The sequence below is a fragment of the Carcharodon carcharias genome, chromosome 22 (genome assembly GCF_017639515.1).
Source record: "Carcharodon carcharias isolate sCarCar2 chromosome 22, sCarCar2.pri, whole genome shotgun sequence".
NCBI classification, from domain to species: Eukaryota; Metazoa; Chordata; class Chondrichthyes; order Lamniformes; family Lamnidae; genus Carcharodon; species Carcharodon carcharias.
The window spans coordinates 3915009-3941907 of NC_054488.1; positions in this window are offsets into that span (position 1 = coordinate 3915009).

The window sequence follows — 26899 nt, forward strand, 5'->3', positions numbered from 1 at the left end:
CACAGACACACTCTCACAGACACACACTCACAGACGCACACTCACAGGCACACTCTCGCTCACACACACTCTCTCTCACACACACTTTCACTCAAACACACTCTCACTCATACAAACTCTCTCTCACACACACTCACACACTCACACAAGATACAAACACCCACTCACACTCACACACACACACTCACACTCACTCACTCACACTCACACTCTCTCTCACACACAGTCTTACACACACACTCTCACACACACTCTCACACACACTCTCACAAACACTCTCACACACACTCTCACACATACTCTCACACAAACTCTCACACACACTCTCTCTCACACACACACTCACACAAACTCTCTCCCACTCACACACTCACACTCACAGTCACACTCACAAACACACACTCACAAACTCTGTCACAGACGCACACTCACAGACACACACTCTCAGACACACACTCACAGACACACACTCTCTCATACACACTCTCTCACTCAAACACTCATGCACACACACTCACGCATGCACACTTATGCATGCATACTCACGCACGCACACTCATGCACGCATGTTCACTCGCACACTCAGACACACACACACACACACTCGCACACACACACACTCTCAGAGACAATCTCACACACACTCTCACACACATTCAATCACAGACACACTCTCAGACACACACTCACTCTCACACACAATCTCTCTCTCACACACACTCACACATAAGAAATATCTCACACACACTCACAAAAACACTCACACACACACACACAAACACTCGCACCCACATTCACACACTCGCACCCACACTCTCACACACTCACACACACTCAAACACACACTAACACACACTCACACACACTCGCAATCACACACTAACACACACTCACAAAAGCACACTCACACACTAAAACTCTCACACACACTCTCACAAAAACACTCACGCACACTCACACAAAAACACACTAACACTCACACACTCGCACTCACACTCACACACTCACACTCACACACTCACACACCCTCACACACACACTAACACACACTCACACTCACTCACACTAACACTCACACTCACACACACACACTCACTCACACACAAAATCTCACAAACTCACACACACTCTCTCACAGACGCTCTCTCACAGACACACACTCACAGACACACACTCTTGATCACACACCCTCTCTCTCACAAACACTCTCACTCAAACACACTCTCTCTCACACACACTCACGCACTCACACAAACACACACTCACACTCACACACACACACACACTCACTCACTCGCACTCACACACTCACAGTCACACACTCTCACACACTCTCTCACACACACTCTCACACACACTCACTTACAGACACACACACTCACGCAGTCACACTCACACAGACACACTCTCGCAGGCACACTCACTCATGCACACTCACACACTGGCACACCCACACTCTCACATCGACTCTCACACCCACTCTCACATCCACTCTCACAACCACTCTCACACACACTCTCACACACACACACTCTCTCACAGACACACACTCACAGACACACACGCACAGAAATGCACTCTCTCAACCATGCAAACTCACAAATGCACACTCAGGCACGCACACTCACTCGCACACTCATTTGCACACACTCACACTCACACACACTCACATACACACTCTCAGACCCACACTCACAGACACACACTCTCACTCACCCACAGTCTCTCTCACACACACACTCTCTCACACATTCTCACTCTCACATACACACACTCACACAATCACACTCACACACACTCACACTCACACACACACACTCTCACACTCACTCACTCGCACAGTCACGCACGCACACTCACGCATGCACACTCAAGCATGCTCACACAAACAATCTCACACACACTCTCTCACAGACACACACTCTCTCACAGACACTCTCTCTCACACACACTCACACATCCTCTCACACACACTCTCACACACACTCTCACACTCACACACACTCACACACACACACTCACACACGCACAGTCACACATGCACACTCACTTACACTCTCACACATACTCTCACACACACTCTCACACACACTATTACACACACACACTCTCACACACACACTCACACACGCTCTCACGCACACTCTCTCTCACACACACTGACACAAAGCCACACTCACACACACTCAAACAGAAACTCTCATACACAGTCTCACACACACTCTCACACTCACACACACTCACACACACACACACTCACACTCACACATGCACACTCAATCACACTCTCACACATACTCTCACACACACTCTTACACACAAACACACTCTCACACACCCTCTCACACACACTCACACACACTCTGACACACGCTCTCACACACACTCCCTCACAGACACACTCTCACAGAAACACACTCTCTCAAGCATGCAAACTCACACATGCACACTCAGGCATGCACTCTCACTCGCACACTCACACACACTATCACTCCCACACTCACAGACACACATTCTCAGGCACACTATCACAGACACACACTCACACTCACACAGTCTCTCTCACACACACTCTCTCTCACACACACTCGCTCTCACACACACTCACACTCACTCACACACACACTCACACTCACGCACTTGCACACTCACGCACGCACCCTCATGCACGCACACTTACGCACACTCACACACAAACAATCTCACACACACTCTCTCACAGACACACACACTCTCACAGACACTCTCTCTCACACACAGTCACACACACACTCACACACAGTCACACACAGTCATACACACACTCTCACACTCACACACACTCACACATGCACAGTCACACATGCACACTCACTCACACTCTCACACATACTCTCACACACACACACTCTCTCACACACATTCTCACACACACTCTTACACACACACACACACACTCTCACACACACACTCCCTCACAGACACACACTCACAGACGCACACTCTCTCACACACACTCTCTCATGCATGCACACCTAAGCATGAACACTCACTCACACACACTCATGCACACACAGACTCACACACACTCTCACACATACTCTCACAGACACTCTCACTGACACCCACTCGCTCTCACACACCCTCTGTCTCACACACACTCTCACACACACACTCACAAACACTCTCACACTCACACACTCACACACTCACACTCACACACACACACAGTCTCACAAACACTCTCACACTCACACTCACACACACACACTCACACACTCACACTCACACACTCTGTCTCTCACACAGTCTTACACACACACACTCTCACACACACTCTCACACACACTCTCACAAACACTCTTACACACACTCTCACACATACTCTCACACACACTCTCACACACACACTCTCTCTCTCTCACACACACACTCAAACACACACACTCACAAAGACACTCACACACACACTCACTTTCACAAAATCACACAGACACACACACACCCACTCTCACAAACTCTCTCACAAAAACTCTCACACACACTCTCACAAAAACGCTCACACACACACACTCACACTCACACTCACACATTCACACACTCACAAACACACTAACAAACACACTAACAAACACTCACACACTCGCACTCACACTCACAAACACACACACACACTCACACAGTCGCACACACACTCTCACACACTGACACACACTCTGTCACAGACATCTCTCACAGACACACACTCACAGACATACACTCACAGACACACACTCTCGCTCACACACACTCTCTCTCACACACACTGTCTCTCACACACACTCTCTCTCACACACACTCACACACTCACACAAAGGCATACACACACTCACACTCAACCACACACACTCACACTCAGTCACTCACACTCACACACTCACACTCACACACTCTCACGCACACTCTCACACACACTCTCACATCGACTCTCACACCCACTCTCACACCCACTCACTTACAGACAGACAGACACACACACACTCACACAGGCACACACTCACAGACACACACGCACAGACACACACTCTCTCAAGCCAGAAAACTCACGCATGCACACTTAGGCACACTCACTCACTCACACACTCACTTGCACACTCACACACACTCACACACAATCTCAAACCCACACTCACAGACACACATTCACAGGCACACAATCACAGACACACGCTCTCACTCACACACAGTCTCTCTCACACACACACACTCTCACACACACTCACACACTCACACAATCACACTCACACACACTCACACGCACACTCACATACACACAATCACACTCACTCACTCACACACTCACACATGTACACTCACACACGCTCACTCATGCACACTCACACACAATCTCACTCACACTCTCTCACAGACACACTCTCTCTCACAGACACTATCTCTCACACACAATCACACACACACTCACACACACACACTCACAGTCACACACACTCTCACACTCACACATACTCTCACAAACACTCACACACACACTCACACATGCACAGTCACACATGCACACTCACTCACACTCTCAAACATACTCTCACACACACACTTACACACACACACAAACACTCTCACACACACTCCCTCATAGACACACACTTTCTCATGCACACTCTCTCACGCATGCACACTTACACATGAACACTCACTCACACACACTCATACACACTCAGACTCACACACAGAAACTCTCTCACACACACACACACACACTCACACATGCACAGTCACACATGCACACTCACTCACACTCTCAAACAAACTCTCACACACACTCTCACACTCACACTTACACACACACAAACACTCTCACACACACTCCCTCATAGACACATACTTTCTCATGCACACTCTCTCACGCATGCACACTTATGCATGAACACTCACTCACACACACTCATACACACTCAGACTCACACACAGAAACTCTCACACACACTCTCACACACACTCTCACAGACACACTCACAGACACACACTCACAGACAACCACACTCTCTCACACACACTCTCTCTCACACACACTCTCATACACACACACACTCACACACTCACACTCACACACTCTCTCTCGCAGACTTTCTTACACACACACTCTCACAAACAATCTCACACACACACTCACACACTCACACTCACACACTCTCTCTCACAGACTTTCTTACACACACACTCTCACACACACTCACACACACACTCACACACACTCACACATGCACACTCACTCACACTCTCACACACACTCTCACACATACTGTCACACATACTCTCACACTCACTCTTACACACACACTCAAACTCTCACACACTCTCTCACAAACACTCACATACAGACACACTCACACACACTCAAACAAACACTCTCACAAACTCACACTCACACACACACACAGTCTCACAAACACTCTCACACTCACACTCACAAACTCTCACACACACACACTCACACACTCACACTCATACACTCTCTCTCATACACAGTCTTACACACACACTCATACACACACACTCATAAACACACACACTCACACACAAACTCTCACACTCACCCCGCACTCACACACATTCACACACACACAGTCACACATGCACACTCACTTACACTCTCACACATACTCTCACACACACTGTCACACACACTCTTACACACACACACTCTCACACAGTCTCTCACAAACACTCACACACAGACACACTCACACACACTCAAGCAGACACTCTCACACACATTCTCACACACACTCTTACACACACACACACACACTCTCACACACACTCTCACACACACTCCCTCACAGACACACACTCTCTCACGCATGCACACTTATGCATCAACACTCACTCACACACACTCATACACAGTCAGACTCACACACAGAAACTCTCACACACACTCTCACACACACTCTCACACATACTCTCACAGATACTCTCACAGACACACTCACAGACACACACTCACAAACACACTCTCTCACACACTCTGTCTCACACACAGTCTTACACACATACTCTCACACACACTCTCACACACACTCTCACAAACACTCTTACACACGCACTCTCACACATACTCTCTCTCACACACACACACACACTCAAACACACACACTCACACAGACACTCACACACACACACTCACTCTCACAAAATCACACAGACACACGCACACACTTTCACAAAATTTCTGACAAAAACTCTCACACATACTCTCACAAAAACGCTCACACACACTCATACACACACACACACACTCACACACTCACAGTCACACTCACATACTCACACTCACACACTCACACACACTCACAAACACACTGACACACACTCACACACTCGCAATCACACTCACAAACACACACACTCACTCACACAGTCGCACATGCACTCTCACACACTGACACACACTCTGTCACAGACACTCTCTCACAGACACACACTCACAGACACACACTCACAGACACACACTCTCGCTCACACACACTCTCTCTCACACACACTCTCACTCACACACACTCTCTCACACACACACTCACACTCACACAAAGACACACACACACACACTCACACTCAAACACACACACTCACACTCAAACACACACACTCACACTCAGTCACTCACTCTCACACACTCTCACACACACTCTTACACACACTCCCTCACAGACACACACTCACAGACACACATCACTCACGCATGCACACTTATGCATGAACACTCACTCACACACACGCATACACCGTCAGACTCACACACAGAAACTCTCACACCCTCTCTCACACACACTCTCACACATACTCTCACAGATACTCTCACAGACACACGCACAGACACACACTCACAGACAAACTCACTCTCTCACACACACTCTCTCTCACACACACTCTCTCACACACACACTCACACATTCACACTCACACACTCACACACATTCTCACAAACACGCTCACATCACACATACACACACACACTCACACACTCACACTCACACACTCTGTCTCACACACAGTCTTACACACACACACTCACAGACACTGTCACACACAATCTCACACACACTCTCACACAGACACACTCACACACACGCTCAAACAGCCACTCTCACACACATTCTCACACACACTCTTACACACACACACTCTCACACACACTCTCACACACTCTATCACAAACACTCACACACAGACACACTCACACACACTCAAGCAGACACTCTCACACACATTCTCACACACACTCTTACACACACACACACACACTCTCACACACACTCTCACACACACTCCCTCACAGACACACACTCTCTCACGCATGCACACTTATGCATCAACACTCACTCACACACACTCATACACAGTCAGACTCACACACAGAAACTCTCACACACACTCTCACACACACTCTCACACATACTCTCACAGATACTCTCACAGACACACTCACAGACACACACTCACAAACACACTCTCTCTCACACGCTCTCTCTCACACACACTCTCTCTCACACGCACACACTCACACACTCACACACAGTCTCACAAATACGCTCACACTCAAACACACAACACACACACTCACACACTCACACTCACACACTCTGTCTCACACACAGTCTTACACACTTACTCTCACACACACTCTCACACACACTCTCACAAACACTCTTACACACGCACTCTCACACATACTCTCTCTCACACACACACACACACTCAAACACACACACTCACACAGACACTCACACACACACACTCACTCTCACAAAATCACACAGACACACGCACACACTTTCACAAAATTTCTGACAAAAACTCTCACACATACTCTCACAAAAACGCTCACACACACTCATACACACACACACACTCACACACTCACAGTCACACTCACATACTCACACTCACACACTCACACACACTCACAAACACACTGACACACACTCACACACTCGCAATCACACTCACAAACACACACACTCACTCACACAGTCGCACATACACTCTCACACACTGACACACACTCTGTCACAGACACTCTCTCACAGACACACACTCACAGACACACACTCTCGCTCACACACACTCTCTCTCACACACACTCTCACTCACACACACTCTCTCACACACACACTCACACTCACACAAAGACACACACACACACTCACACTCAAACACACACACTCACACTCAAACACACACACTCACACTCAGTCACTCACACTCACACACTCTCACACACACTCTTACACACACTCCCTCACAGACACACACTCACAGACACACATCACTCACGCATGCACACTTATGCATGAACACTCACTCACACACACGCATACACCGTCAGACTCACACACAGAAACTCTCACACCCTCTCTCACACACACTCTCACACATACTCTCACAGATACTCTCACAGACACACGCACAGACACACACTCACAGACAAACTCACTCTCTCACACACACTCTCTCTCACACACACTCTCTCTCTCACACACACACTCACACATTCACACTCACACAATCACACACGTTCTCACAAACACGCTCACATCACACATACACACACACACTCACACACTCACACTCACACACTCTGTCTCACACACAGTCTTACACACACACACTCACAGACACTGTCACACACAATCTCACACACACTCTCACACATACTCTTACACACACACACTCTCACACACACTCTCACACACACTCCCTCACAGACACACACTCTCTCACGCATGCACACCTATGCATGAACACTCACTCACACACACTCATACACAGTTAGACTCACACACAGAAACTCTCACACACAGTCTCACACACACTCTCACACATACTCTCACAGATACTCTCACAGACACACTCACAGACAGACACTCACAGACAAACTCACTCTCTCACACAAACTCTCTCTCACACACACTCACACATTCACACTCACACACTCACACACGTTCTCACAAACACGCTCACACTCACACACACACACACACTCACACACTCACACTCACACACTCTGTCTCACACACAGTCTTACACACACACACTCACACACACTCTCACACACACTCTCACACACAGTCTCACAAACACTCTTACACACACTCTCACACACACTTTCACACACACTCTCTCTCTCACACACACACACACACACTCAAACACACACACTCACAGACAAACTCACAAACACTCTCACACACACTCTCACAAACTCTCTGACAAAAACTCTCACACACACTCTCACAAACACTCACTTACAGACAGACACACACACACACACTCACACAGGTACACACGCAGGCACATTCACTCATGCACGCTTACTCACTCACACATACACTCTCACATCGACTCTCACACCCACTCTCACACCCACTCTCACACCCACTCTCACACACACGCTCACACACACACACTCTCTCACAGACACACACTCACAGACACACACTCTCTCAAGCCAGCAAACTCACGCATGCACACTTAGGCATGCACACTCACTCACACACTCAATTGCACACTCACTTGCACACTCACACACACTCACACACAATCTCAAACCCACACTCACAGACACACATTCACAGGCACAAAATCACAGACACACGCTCTCACTCACACACTCTCTCACACGCACTCACACAATCACACTCACACACACTCACACACACACTCACACACACAATCACATTCACTCACTCGCACACTCACACATGCACACTCACACACGCACACTCACGCACACTCACTCTCTCACAGACATACACTCACAGACACCCACTCACAGACACACACTTTCTCATGAACACTCTCTCACGCATGCACACTTACACATGAACACTTACTCACACACACTCATATACACTCAGACTCACACACAGAAACTCTCACACACACTCTCACACACACTCTCACAGAGACACTCACAGACACACACTCACAGACAACCACACTCTCTCACACACACTCTCTCTCACACACTTACACTCACACACACAAACACTCTCACACACACTCTCACACACACACTTACACACACACAAACACTCTCACACACACTCTCACACACACTCCCTCACAGACACACACTCACAGACACACACTTTCTCATGCACACTCTCTCACGCATGCACACTTACGCATGAACACTTACTCACACACACTCATATACACTCAGACTCACACACAGAAACTCTCACACACACTCTCACACACACTCTCACAGACACACTCACAGACACACACTCACAGACAACAACACACTCTCACACACTCTCTCACAGACACACTTACACACACTCACAGACAACCACACTCTCTCACACACACTCTCTCTTGCACACACTCTCTCTCTCACACACACTCTCACACACACACTCACACACTCACACTCACAAACTCACACACAGTCTCATAAACAATCTCACACTCACACTCACACACACACACACTCACACACTCACACTCACACACTCTCTCTCTCACAAACAGTCTTACACACACACTCTCACCCACACTCACACTCACACACACACACACACTCACACTCACCCACACTCACACACACACTCACAGACACACACATGCACAGTCACACATGCACACTCACTCACACTCTCACACATAGTCTCACAGACTCACACACACAATTACACACACACACACTCTCACACACACTCTCATGCACACACTCACACAACCTCTCACACACAGTCTCACACATACTCTCACACAGACTCTCACACACACACTCTCACAGACACACACTCACAGACAACCACTCTCTCACACACACTCACACACACACTCACTCACACACACTGACACACACACTCTCAAACACACACACTCACACACTCACACTCACACACTCACACACAGTCTCACAAACACTCTCACACTCACACTCACACACACACACACACTCACACTCATACACTCTCTCTCACGCACAGTCTTACACACACACTCTCTCTCACACACACACACACACACTCACACACACACTCTCACATTCACCCGCACTCATAAACGCAGTCACACATGCACACTCACTCACACTCTCACACATACTCTCACACACACTCTCACAGACACTCTTACACACACACACTCTCACACACTCTCTCACAAACACTCACACACAGACACACTCACACACACACAAACATACGCTCTGACACATATTCTCACACACACTCTTACACACACACACACTCTCACACACACTCTCACACACACTCCCTCACAGACACACACTCACAGACACACACTCTCTCACGCATGCACACTTATGCATGAACACTCACTCACACACACTCATACACAGTCAGACTCACACACAGAAACTCTCACACACACTCTCAAACACACTCTCACACATACTCTCACAGATACTCTCACAGACACACTCACAGACACACACTCACAGACAACCACACTCTCTCACACACACTCTCTCTCACACGCTCTCTCTCACACACTCTCTCTCACACGCTCTCACATACACACACACACGCACAAACACACACTCACACACCCACTCTCTCTCACACACACTCTCACACACCCTCTCACAAATACTATCACAAACACATACACACTCACACACTCACACTCACACTCACACACTCACACTCACACTCACACTCACACACACTCACACACTCTCACACACTCTCACAAACACTCACAGACTCTCTCACGACACACACTCACAGACACACACTCTCAGACACACACTCTCTCATACACACTCTCTCACACACACACACTCATGCACGCACACTTACGCACGCACACTCACGCACGCACACTCATGCACGCATGCTCACTCACACACTCACACACACGCACACACACTCACACACACACACACTCTCAGACACACTCTCACACACACTCTCACAAACACACACTCACACACACAAACTCACAAAAACACTCTCTCACACACACACTCTTACAAACTCTCTCACAAAAACTCACACACACTCTCACAAAAACACACTCACACACTCACACTCACACACACACACTCACACTCACTCACTCACACATTCACACTCACTCACTCTCACACACACGCTGACACACACTCACTTACAGACACACATACTCAAACACACACTCACACAGTCACACTCAGGCAGGCACACTCAGGCAGACACACTCACTCATGCACACTCACTGACTCGCACACACACACTCTCACATCGACTCTCACACCCACTCTCACACCCACTCTCACACCCACTCTCACATGCACTCACACACAAACTCACTCACGGACACACACTCTGACATACATGCACAGACATACTTACTCTCTCAAGCATGCAAACTCAGGCATGTGCACTCAGACACACACTCACTCACACACTCACACACATACTCTCAAACCCACACTCAAAGACACACATTCACAGGCACACAATCACAGACACACACTCTCACTCACACACAGTCTCTCTCACAAACACTGACACACTCACACAAACACACTCACACACTCACACACTCAAACTCACACTCACACTCACACACTCAAACACTCACACTCTCACACACACTCACAGACACTCACTCACAGACACACACTCTCTCACGCACACTCTCTCTCACACACACACAGCCACACTCACACACATTCAAACAGACACTCTCAAACACAGTCTCACATGCACTCTCACACTCACACGCACTCAAACACATGCACGCACACTCACACATGCACACTCAATCACACTCTCACACACACTCTCACACACACTCTTACACACACACACGCACACACTCTCACACACACTCCCTCACAGACACACACTCTCTCAAGCAAGCACACTTACGCATGAACACTCACTCACACACACTCATACACACTCGGAATCACACACAGACACTCACACACAAACTCTCACACTCACTCTCACACATATTCTCACATACACTCTCACAGACACACTCACAGACACACTCACAGACACACACTCTCTCTCACACACACTCTCTCTCATACACAATCTCTCCCTCACACACACACTCACTCACACTCATAAACACACTCTCACACACACACTCACACTCACAAACTCACACACACTCTCACAAACACTCTAACACTCACACTCACACTCACACATACACACATACAATCACATACTCACACACACTCTCTTTCACACACAGTCTTACACAGACACTCTCACACACCCTCTCACAAACTCTCTCACACACACTCCCACACATACTCTCACACACAATCTCTCATACACTCTCTCTCACACACACACTCACACACACACACTCATACACATAAGCACACACATACACTCACAAACACACACTCACACACACAAACTCACACAGACACTCTCACACACACACTCTCACAAACTCTAACACAAAAACGCTCACACACACTCTCACAAAAACACTCACACACACTCACACACACACTCACATTCTCACTCACACACTCACACACCCACTCACACAATCAAACACTCACAGTCTCACACACACTCACAGACACACACTCACAGACACACACTGTCTCATGCACACTCTCTCTCACACACTCACACACAGCCACACTCGCACACACTCAAACAGACACTCTCAAACACAGTCTCACACACAGTCTCACACTCACACGCACCCAAACACACACACGCACACTCACACATGCACACTCACTCACACTCACACACACTCTTGCACAAACACACACACGCACACTTTCACACACACTCTCACAAACAGTCACACACACACTCTCACACACACTCCCTCACAGACACACACTCACAGACACACACTCTCTCACAAAAGCACACTTACGCATGAACACTCACACACACTCATACACACTCAGAATCACACACAGACAATCTCACACACACTCTCACACTCACTCTCACACATACTCTCACAGACACCCTCACAGACACACACTCACAGACACACATTCACAGACACACACTCTCTCTCACACACGCTCTCTCTCATACACCATCTCTCCCACACACACACACTCACACACACTCATAAACACACTCTCACACACTCACACTCAAACTCACACACGCTCTCACAAACACTCTAACACTCACACTCACATTCACACATACACACACACACTCACACACACACACTCTCTCTCACACATAGTCTTACACACACACTCTCACACACCCTCTCACAAACACTCTCACACACAGTCTCACACATACTCTCACACACACTCTCACACACACTCTCACACACACTCACACACATACACTCAAAAACACACACTCAGACACGCAAACTCACACAGACACTCTCACACACACACTCACAAACTCTCTCACAAAAACTCACACATACTCTCACAATAACACTCACACACACTCACACACACACACTCACAATAAAAAATATCACACACACACTCACAAAAACACACACACACTCACACCCACACACACTCACACACTCACACGTACACACACTCACCTACACACTAACACACACTCACACACACTGACACTCACACACAAACACACACACGCACTCTCTCACTCGCACACACACTCACACACTCACACACACACACTCACACACTCACACTCACACACTCTGTCTCATACACCGTCTTACACACATACTCTCACACACACTCTCACGCACACTCACAAACACTCTTACACACGCACTCTCACACATACTCTCACACACACTCTCACACATACTCTCTCTCTCTCACACACACACACACACTCAAACACACACACTCACACAGACTCTCACACACACACACACTCACTCTCACAAAATCACACAGACACACGCACTTTCACAAACTTTCTGACAAAAACCCTCACACATACTCTTACAAAAACGCTCACACACACTCATACACACACACACACTCACACACTCGCACTCACACTCACAAACACACACACTCACTCACACAGTCGCACACACACTCTCACACACTGACACACACTCTGTCACAGACACTCTCTCACAGACACACACTCACAGACACACACTCACAGACACACACTCACAGACACACACTCTCGCTCACACACACCGTCACTCACACACACTCTCTCACACACACACTCACACTCACACAAAGACACACACACACACACACTCAAACACACACACTCACACTCAAACACACACACTCACACTCAGTCACTCACACTCACCCACTCACACTCACACACTCTCACACACACTCTCACACACTCTCCCTCACAGACACACACTCACAGACACACACTCTCTCACGCATGCACACTTATGCATGAACACTCACTCACACACACGCTTACACCGTCAGACTCACACACAGAAACTCTCACACACTCTCTCACACACACTCTCACACATACTCTCACAGAAACTCTCACAGACACACTCACAGACACACACTCACAGACAAACTCACTCTCTCACACACACTCTCTCTCACACACTCTCTCTCTCTCACACACACTCACACATTCACACTCACACACACACACGTTCTCAAAAACACGCTCACACTCACACACACACACGCACTCACACACTCACACTCACACACTCTGTCTCACACACAGTCTTACACACACACACTCACACACACTCTCACACACACACTCACACACACTCTCACAAACACTCTTATACACACTCTCACACATACTCTCACACACACTTTCACACACACTCTCTCTCTCTCACACACACACACTCAACACACACACTCACACACACTCTCACACACACTCTCACAAACTCTCTGACAAAAACTCTCACACACACTCTCACAAACACTCACTTACAGACAGACACACACACACACACACACACACTCACACAGGTACACACGCAGGCACATTCACTCATGCACGCTTACTCACTCGCACACACACAATCTCACATCGACTCTCACACCCACTCTCACACCCACTCTCACACCCACTCTCACACACACGCTCACACACACACACTCTCTCACAGACACACACTCACAGACACACACTCTCTCAAGCCAGCAAACTCACGCATGCACACTTAGGCACTCACACTCACTCACACACTCAATTGCACACTCACTTGCACAGTCACACACACTCACACACAATCTCAAACCCACACTCACAGACACACATTCACAGGCACAAAATCACAGACACACGCTCTCACTCACACACTCTCTCACACACACTCACACAATCACACTCACACACACTCACACGCACACTCACACACACAATCACATTCACTCACTCGCACACTCACACATGCACACTCACACACGCACACTCACGCACACTCACTCTCTCACAGACATGCACTCACAGACACCCACTCACAGACACACACTTTCTCATGCACACTCTCTCACGCATGCACACTTACACATGAACACTTACTCACACACACTCATATACACTCAGACTCACACACAGAAACTCTCACACACACTCTCACACACACTCTCACAGAGACACTCACAGACACACACTCACAGACAACCACACTCTCTCACACACACTCTCTCTCACACACTTACACACACACACACAAACACTCTCACACACACTCTCACACACACACTTACACACACACAAACACTCTCACACACACTCTCACACACACTCCCTCACAGACACACACTCACAGACACACACTTTCTCATGCACACACTCTCACGCATGCACACTTACGCATGAACACTTACTCACACACACTCATATACACTCAGACTCACACACAGAAACTCTCACACACACTCTCACACACACTCTCACAGACACACTCACAGACACACACTCACAGACAACAACACACTCTCACACACACTCTCACAGACACACTTACACACACTCACAGACAACCACACTCTCTCACACACATTCTCTCTTGCACACACTCTCTCTCTCACACACACTCTCACACACACACTCACACACTCACACTCACACACACACAGTCTCACAAACAATCTCACACTCACACTCACACACACACACTCACACACTCACACTCACACACTCTCTCTCACAAACAGTCTTAAACACACACTCTCACCCACACTCACACACACTCACACACACACACACACTCACACTCACACTCACCCACACTCACACACACACTCACACATGCACAGTCACACATGCACACTCACTCACACTCTCACACATAGTCTCACACACTCACACACACAATTTCACACACACACACTCTCACACACACTCTCACGCACACACTCACACAACCTCTCACACACAGTCTCACACATACTCTCACACAGACTCTCACACACACACTCTCACAGACACACACTCACAGACACCCACTCTCTCACACAGACTCGCTCTCACACACACTCACACACACACTCACACACACTGACACACACACTCTCAAACACACACACTCACACACTCACACTCACACACTCACACACAGTCTCACAAACACTCTCACACTCACACACACACACACACACTCACACTCATACACTCTCTCTCACAAACAGTCTTACACACACACTCTCTCTCACACACACACACACTCACACACACACTCTCACATTCACCCGCACTCACACACGCAGTCACACATGCACACTCACTCACACTCTCACACATACTCTCACACACACTCTCACGCACACTCTTACACACACACACTCTCACACACTCTCTCACAAACACTCACACACAGACACACTCACACACTCAAACAGACGCTCTCACACATATTCTCACACACACTCTTACACACACACACACTCTCACACACAATCTCACACACACTCCCTCACAGACACTCTCACACACTCTCCCTCACAGACACACACTCACAGACACACACTCTCTCACGCGTGCACACTTATGCATGAACACTCACTCACATACACTCATACACAGTCAGACTCACACACAGAAACTCTCACACACACTCTCACACACACTCTCACACATACTCTCACAGATACTCTCACAGACACACTCACAGACACACACTCACAGACAACCACACTCTCTCACACACGCTCTCTCTCACACACACTCTCTCTCTCACACACTCACTCACACTTAAACACTCACACATAGTCTCACAAACACTCTCACACTCACACTCACACATACACACACACTCACACACTCACACTCACACACTCACACACAGTCTCACAAACAATCTCACACTCACACACACACACACACACACTCACACACTCACACTCACACACTCTCTCTCACAAACAGTCTTACACACACACTCTCAGCCACACTCACACACACACTCACACACACACACACTCACACTCACCCACACTCACACACACACTCACACACTCACACATGCACAGTCACACATGCACACTCACTCACACTCTCACACATAGTCTCACACACTCACACACACAATTACACACTCACACACTCTCACACACACTCTCACGCACACACTCACACAACCTCTCACACACAGTCTCACACATACTCTCAAACAGACTCTCACACACACACTCTCACAGACACACACTCACAGACACCCACTCTCTCACACAGACTCGCTCTCACACACACTCACACACACACTCACACACACTGACACACACACTCTCAAACACACACACACACTCACACTCACACACTCACACACAGTCTCACAAACACTCTCACACTCACACTCACACACACACACACTCACACTCACACACTCTATCTCACACACAGTCTTACACACACACTCTCTCACACACACACACACTCACACACACACTCTCACATTCACCCGCACTCGCACACGCAGTCACACATGCACACTCACTCACACTCTCACACATACTCTCACACACACTCTCACACACACTCTCACACCCACTCCCTCACAGACACACACTCACAGACACACACTCTCTCACGCATGCACACTTATGCATGAACACTCACTCACACACACTCATACACAGTCAGACTCACACACAGAAACTCTCACACACACTCTCACACACACTCTCACACATACTCTCACAGATACTCTCACAGACACACTCACAGACACACACTCACAGACAACCACACTCTCTCACACACACTCTCTCTCACACACACTCTCTCTCTCACACACACTCACACTCACACACTCACACATAGTCTCACAAACACTCTCACACTCACACTCACACATACACAGACACTCACACACTCACACTCACGCACTCTCTCTAACACACAGTCTTACACACACACTCACACAGTCTCACACACCCTCTCACACACACTCTCACAAACACTCTTACACACACCCTCACACATACTCTCACACACAATCTCACACACACTCTCTCTCTCACACACACACACTCACAGACACACACTCACACACACACACTCGCACACACACACTCATAAATACACACTCACTCACACAAACTCACACAGACACTCTCACAAACTCTCTCAAAAAAACTCTCACACACACTCTCACAAAAACACTCATTCAGACTCATACATACACACTCACACACTCACAATCACACTCACACACACACACACACAAACTTACACACACTCACACACACACTAACACACATTCACAAACACACTAACACACACTCACACACACTCGCACTCACTCACAAACACACACACTCACTCTCTCACTCGCACACACACTCTCACACATACACTCACACACACACACTCACAAACACACACTCACACATAAAAATATCACACACACACTCACAAAAACACACACACACTCACACTCACACTCACACACTTGCACCCACACTCACACAGTCGCACCCAAACTCTCAAACACTCACACACACTAACACACTCTTACACACACTCACAATCACACACAAACACATGCTCACAAACACACACTCACACTCAAAAACTCTCACACACACTCTCACAAAAACACTCATGCACACTCACACACACACACTAACACTCACACACTCACACTCATACACTCGCACTTACACACTCACACTCACACACTCACAAACACTCACACACACACACTAACACACACTCACACACACACACACTCTCTCTCTCTCACACACACACTCACTCTCACACACTCACACATAGTCTCACAAACACTCTCACACTCACACTCACACATACACAGACACTCACACACTCACACTCACGCACTGTCTCTAACACACAGTCTTACACACACACTCACACAGTCTCACACACCCTCTCACACACACTCTCACAAACACTCTTACACACACCCTCACACATACTCTCACACACACTCTCACACACACTCTCTCTCACACACACACACACTCGCACACACACACTCACACACACACTCGCACACACACACTCATAAATACACACTCACTCACACAAACTCACACAGACACTCTCACAAACTCTCTCACAAAAACTCTCACACACACTCTCAGAAAAACACTCACACAGACTCACACACACACACACACACACACACTCACAATCACACTCACACACACACACACACAAACTTACACACACTCACAAACACACTAACACACACTCACAAACACACTAACACACACTCACACACACTCGCACTCACTCACAAACACACACACTCACTCTCTCACTCGCACACACACTCTCACACATACACTCACACACACACACACTCACAAACACACACTCACACATAAAAATATCACACACACACTCACAAAAACACACACACACTCACACTCACACTCACACACTCGCACCCACACTCACACAGTCGCACCCAAATTCTCACACGCTCACACACACACTAACACACCCTCACACACACTCACAATCACACACAAACACATGCTCACAAACACACACTCACACTCAAAAACTCTCACACCCACTCTCACAAAAACACTCATGCACACTCACACACACCCTAACACTCACACACTCACACTCATACACTCGCACTTACACACTCACACTCACACACTCACAAACACTCACACACACACACTAACACACACTCACACACACACACACTCACTCACACTCACACTCTCTCTCTCTCACACACACACTCACTCTCACACACTCACACATAGTCTCACAAACACTCTCACACTCACACTCACACATACACAGACACTCACACACTCACACTCACGCACTCTCTCTAACACACAGTCTTACACACACACTCACACAGTCTCACACACCCTCTCACACACACTCTCACAAACACTCTTACACACACCCTCACACACACTCTCACACACACTCTCACACACACTCTCTCTCACACACACACACACTCGCACACACACACTCACACACACACTCGCACACACACACTCATAAATACACACTCACTCACACAAACTCACACAGACACTCTCACAAACTCTCTCACAAAAACTCTCACACACACTCTCAGAAAAACACTCACACAGACTCACACACACACACACACACACACTCACAATCACACTCACACACACACACACACACAAACTTACACACACTCACAAACACACTAACACACACTCACAAACACACTAACACACACGCACACACACTCGCACTCACTCACAAACACACACACTCACTCTCTCACTCGCACACACACTCTCACACATACACTCACACACACACACACTCACAAACACACACTCACACATAAAAATATCACACACACACTCACAAAAACACACACACACTCACACTCACACTCACACACTCGCACCCACACTCACACAGTCGCACCCAAATTCTCACACACTCACACACACACTAACACACCCTCACACACACTCACAATCACACACAAACACATGCTCACAAACACACACTCACACTCAAAAACTCTCACACCCACTCTCTCAAAAACACTCATGCACACTCACACACACCCTAACACTCACACACTCACACTCATACACTCGCACTTACACACTCACACTCACACACTCACAAACACTCACACACACACACTAACACACACTCACACACACACACACTCACTCACACTCACACACACACACACTCACTCACTCGCACACACACTCTCACACACTGACACACACTCTATCACAGACACTCTCTCACAGACACACATCCACCGACAAACACTCACAGACACACACTCTCGCTCACACACTCTCTCTCTCACACACACTCTCACTCACACACACTCTCTCTCACACATACTCACACACTCACACAAAGACACACACACACACTCACTCTGACACACACACACACTCACACTCACTCACTCACACTCACTCACTCACACTCACACACTCTCACACACACTCTCACACACACTCACTTACAGACACACACACACACACAGTCAAGCAGTCACACTCACACAGGCACACATGCCGGCACCCTCACTCATGCACACTCACTCGCTCGCACACACAGACTCTCACATCGGCTCTCACACCCACTCTCACACACACTCTCAGACACACACACTCTCTCACAGGCACACACTCACAGACACACACGCACAGACACACAATCTCTCAAGCATGCAAACTCATGCATGCAAACTCAGGCACGCACACTAACTCACACACTCAATTGCACACTCACTCGCACATTCACAAACACTCACACATGCACTCTCTCACAGACACACACTCTCTCACAGACACTCTCACACACACTCACACATACACTCACACAAACCCACACACAGTCACACACACATCCACACTCACACACACTCACACACACACACTCACACATGCACATTCACACATGCACACTCACTCACACTCTCACACATACTCTCACACACAATCTCTCATACACTCTCTCTCACACACACACTCACACACACACACTCACACACATAAGCACACACATACACTCACAAACACACACTCACACACACAAACTCACACAGACACTCTCACACACACACTCTCACAAACTCTAACACAAAAACGCTCACACACACTCTCACAAAAACACTCACACACACTCACACACACACTCACATTCTCACTCACACACTCACACACACACTCACACAATCAAACACTCACAGTCTCACACACACTCACAGACACACACTCACAGACACACACTATCTCACGCACATTCTCTCTGACACACACTCACACACAGCCACACTCGCACACACTCAAACAGACACTCTCAAACACAGTCTCACACACAGTCTCACACTCACACGCACTCAAACACACGCACGCACACTCGCACATGCACACTCACTCACACTCTCACACACACTCTTGCACAAACACACACACGCACACTTTCACACACACTCTCACAAACAGTCACACACACACTCTCACACACACTCCCTCACAGACACACACGCACAGACACACACTCTCTCACAAAAGCACACTTACGCATGAACACTCACACGCACTCATACACACTCAGAATCACACACAGACAATCTCACACACACTCTCACACTCACTCTCACACATACTCTCACAGACACCCTCACAGACACACACTCACAGACACACACTCACAGACACACACTCACAGACACACACTCACAGACACACACTCTCTCTCACACACGCTCTCTCTCATACACAATCTCTCCCACACACACACACTCACACACACTCATAAACACACTCTCACACACTCACACTCAAACTCACACACGCTCTCACAAACACTCTAACACTCACACTCAAATTCACACATACACAAACACACTCACACACACACACTCTCTCTCACACATAGTCTTACACACACACTCTCACACACCCTCTCACAAACACTCTCACACACAGTCTCGCACATACTCTCACACACACTCTCACACACACTCTCACACACACACTCACACACACACTCACACACATACACTCAAAAACACACACTCAGACACACAAACTCACACAGACACTCTCACACACACACTCACAAACTCTCTCACAAAAACTCACACATACTCTCACAATAACACACACACACTCACACACACACACTCACAAACACACACTCACAATAAAAAATATCACACACACACTCACAAAAACACACACACACTCACACCCACACACACTCACACACTCACACTTACACACACTCACCTACACACTAACACACACTCACACACACTGACACTCACACACAAACACACACACGTACTCTCTCACTCGCACACACACTCACACACTCACACACACACACTCACACACTCACACTCACACACTCTGTCTCACACACCGTCTTACACACATACTCTCACACACACTCTCACACACACTCACAAACACTCTTACACACGCACTCTCACACATACTCTCACACACACTCTCACACATACTCTCTCTCTCACACACACACACACACTCACACAGACTCTCACACACACACACACACTCACTCTCACAAAATCACACAGACACACGCACACACTTTCACAAACTTTCTGACAAAAACTCTCACACATACTCTTACAAAAACGCTCACACACACTCATACACACACACACACTTACACACTCTATCTCACACTCACAAACACACACACTCACTCACACAGTCGCACACACACTCTCACACACTGACACACACTCTGTCACAGACACTCTATCACAGACACACACTCACAGACACACTCACAGACACACACTCACAGACAACCACACTCTCTCACACACACTCTCTCTCACACACACTCTCTCTCTCACACACACACTCACACTCACACACTCACACATAGTCTCACAAACACTCTCACACTCACACTCACACATACACAGACACTCACACACTCACACTCACGCACTCTCTCTAACACACAGTCTTACACACACACTCACACAGTCTCACACACCATCTCACACACACTCTCACAAACACTCTTACACACACCCTCACACATACTCTCACACACACTCTCACACACACTCTCTCTCACACACACACACACTCGCACACACACACTCATAAATACACACTCACTCACACAAACTCACACAGACACTCTCACAAACTCTCTCACAAAAACTCTCACACACACTCTCACAAAAACACTCACACAGACTCATACACACACACACACTCACACACTCACAATCACACTCACACACACACACACACACAAACTTACACACACTCACAAACACACTAACACACACTCACAAAAACACACACACACTCACACCCACACACACTCACACACTCACACTTACACACACTCACCTACACACTAACACACACTCACACACACTGACACTCACACACAAACACACACACGCACTCTCTCACTCGCACACACACTCACACACTCACACACACACACTCTCACACACTGACACACACTCTCTCACAGACACTCTCTCACAGACACACACCCACCGACACTCACAGACACGCACTCTCTCTCACACACAGTCTCTCTCACACACACTCTCACTCACACACACTCTCTCACACACACTCACACACTCACACAAAGACACACACACACACTCACTCTCTCACACACACACACTCACACTCACTCACTCACACTCACACACTCTCACACACACTCTCACACACACTCACTTACAGACACACACACTCACACACACACAGTCAAGCAGTCACACTCACACAGGCACACATTCAGGCACCCTCACTCATGCACACTCACTCGCTCGCACACACACACTCTCACATCGACTCTCACACCCACTCTCACACCCACTCTCACACACACTCTCACACACACACACTCTCTCACAGACACACACTCACAGACATACACACACAGACGCACACTCTCTCAAGCATGCAAACTCACGCATGCACATTCAGGCATGCACACTAACTCGCACACTCAATTGCACACTCATTCATGCACTCACAAACACTCACACACACACTCTCTCACAGACACACACTCTCTCACAGACATTCTCACACACACTCACACACACACTCACACACAGTCACACACACACTCTCACACTCACACACACTCACACACACAAATTCACACGTTCACAGTCACACATGCACACTCACTCACACTCTCACACATACTCTGACACACACACTCACACACACTCTTACACACACACACACTCTCACACACTCTCTCACAAACACTCACACACGGACACACACACACACTCAAACAGACACTCTCACACACACTCTTACACAAGTGCACACACCCTCTCACACACACTCTCACACACACTCTCACACACACTCCCTCACAGACACACACTCACAGACACACAGTCTCTCACGCACTCCCTCACAGACACACACTCACAGACACACACTCTCTCACGCATGAACACTTACGCAAGAACACTCACTCACACACACTCATACACACTCAGACTCACACACAGAAACTCTCACATACACTCTCACACATACTCTCACAGACACTCTCACATACACACTCACAGACACACACTCACAGACAACCACTCTCTCACACACACTCTCTCTCACACACACTGTCTCTCTCACACACACACTCACACAATCACACTCACACACTCACAGTCACACACTCTCTCTCACACACAGTCTTACACACACACTCTCACGCACACTCTCACACACCCTCTCACACACACTCTCCCAAACACTCTTACACACACTCTCACACATACTCTCACAGACACTCTCACACACACTCTCACACACACACACTCACACACACACTCACACACACTCATAAACACACACTCACTCACACAAACCCACACAGACACTCTCTCTCACACACTCTCACAAACTCTCTCACAAAAACTCTCACAAGAACACTCACATACACTCATACACACACACAATCACACACTCACTCGCATTCACACACTCACACTGACACACTCACACACT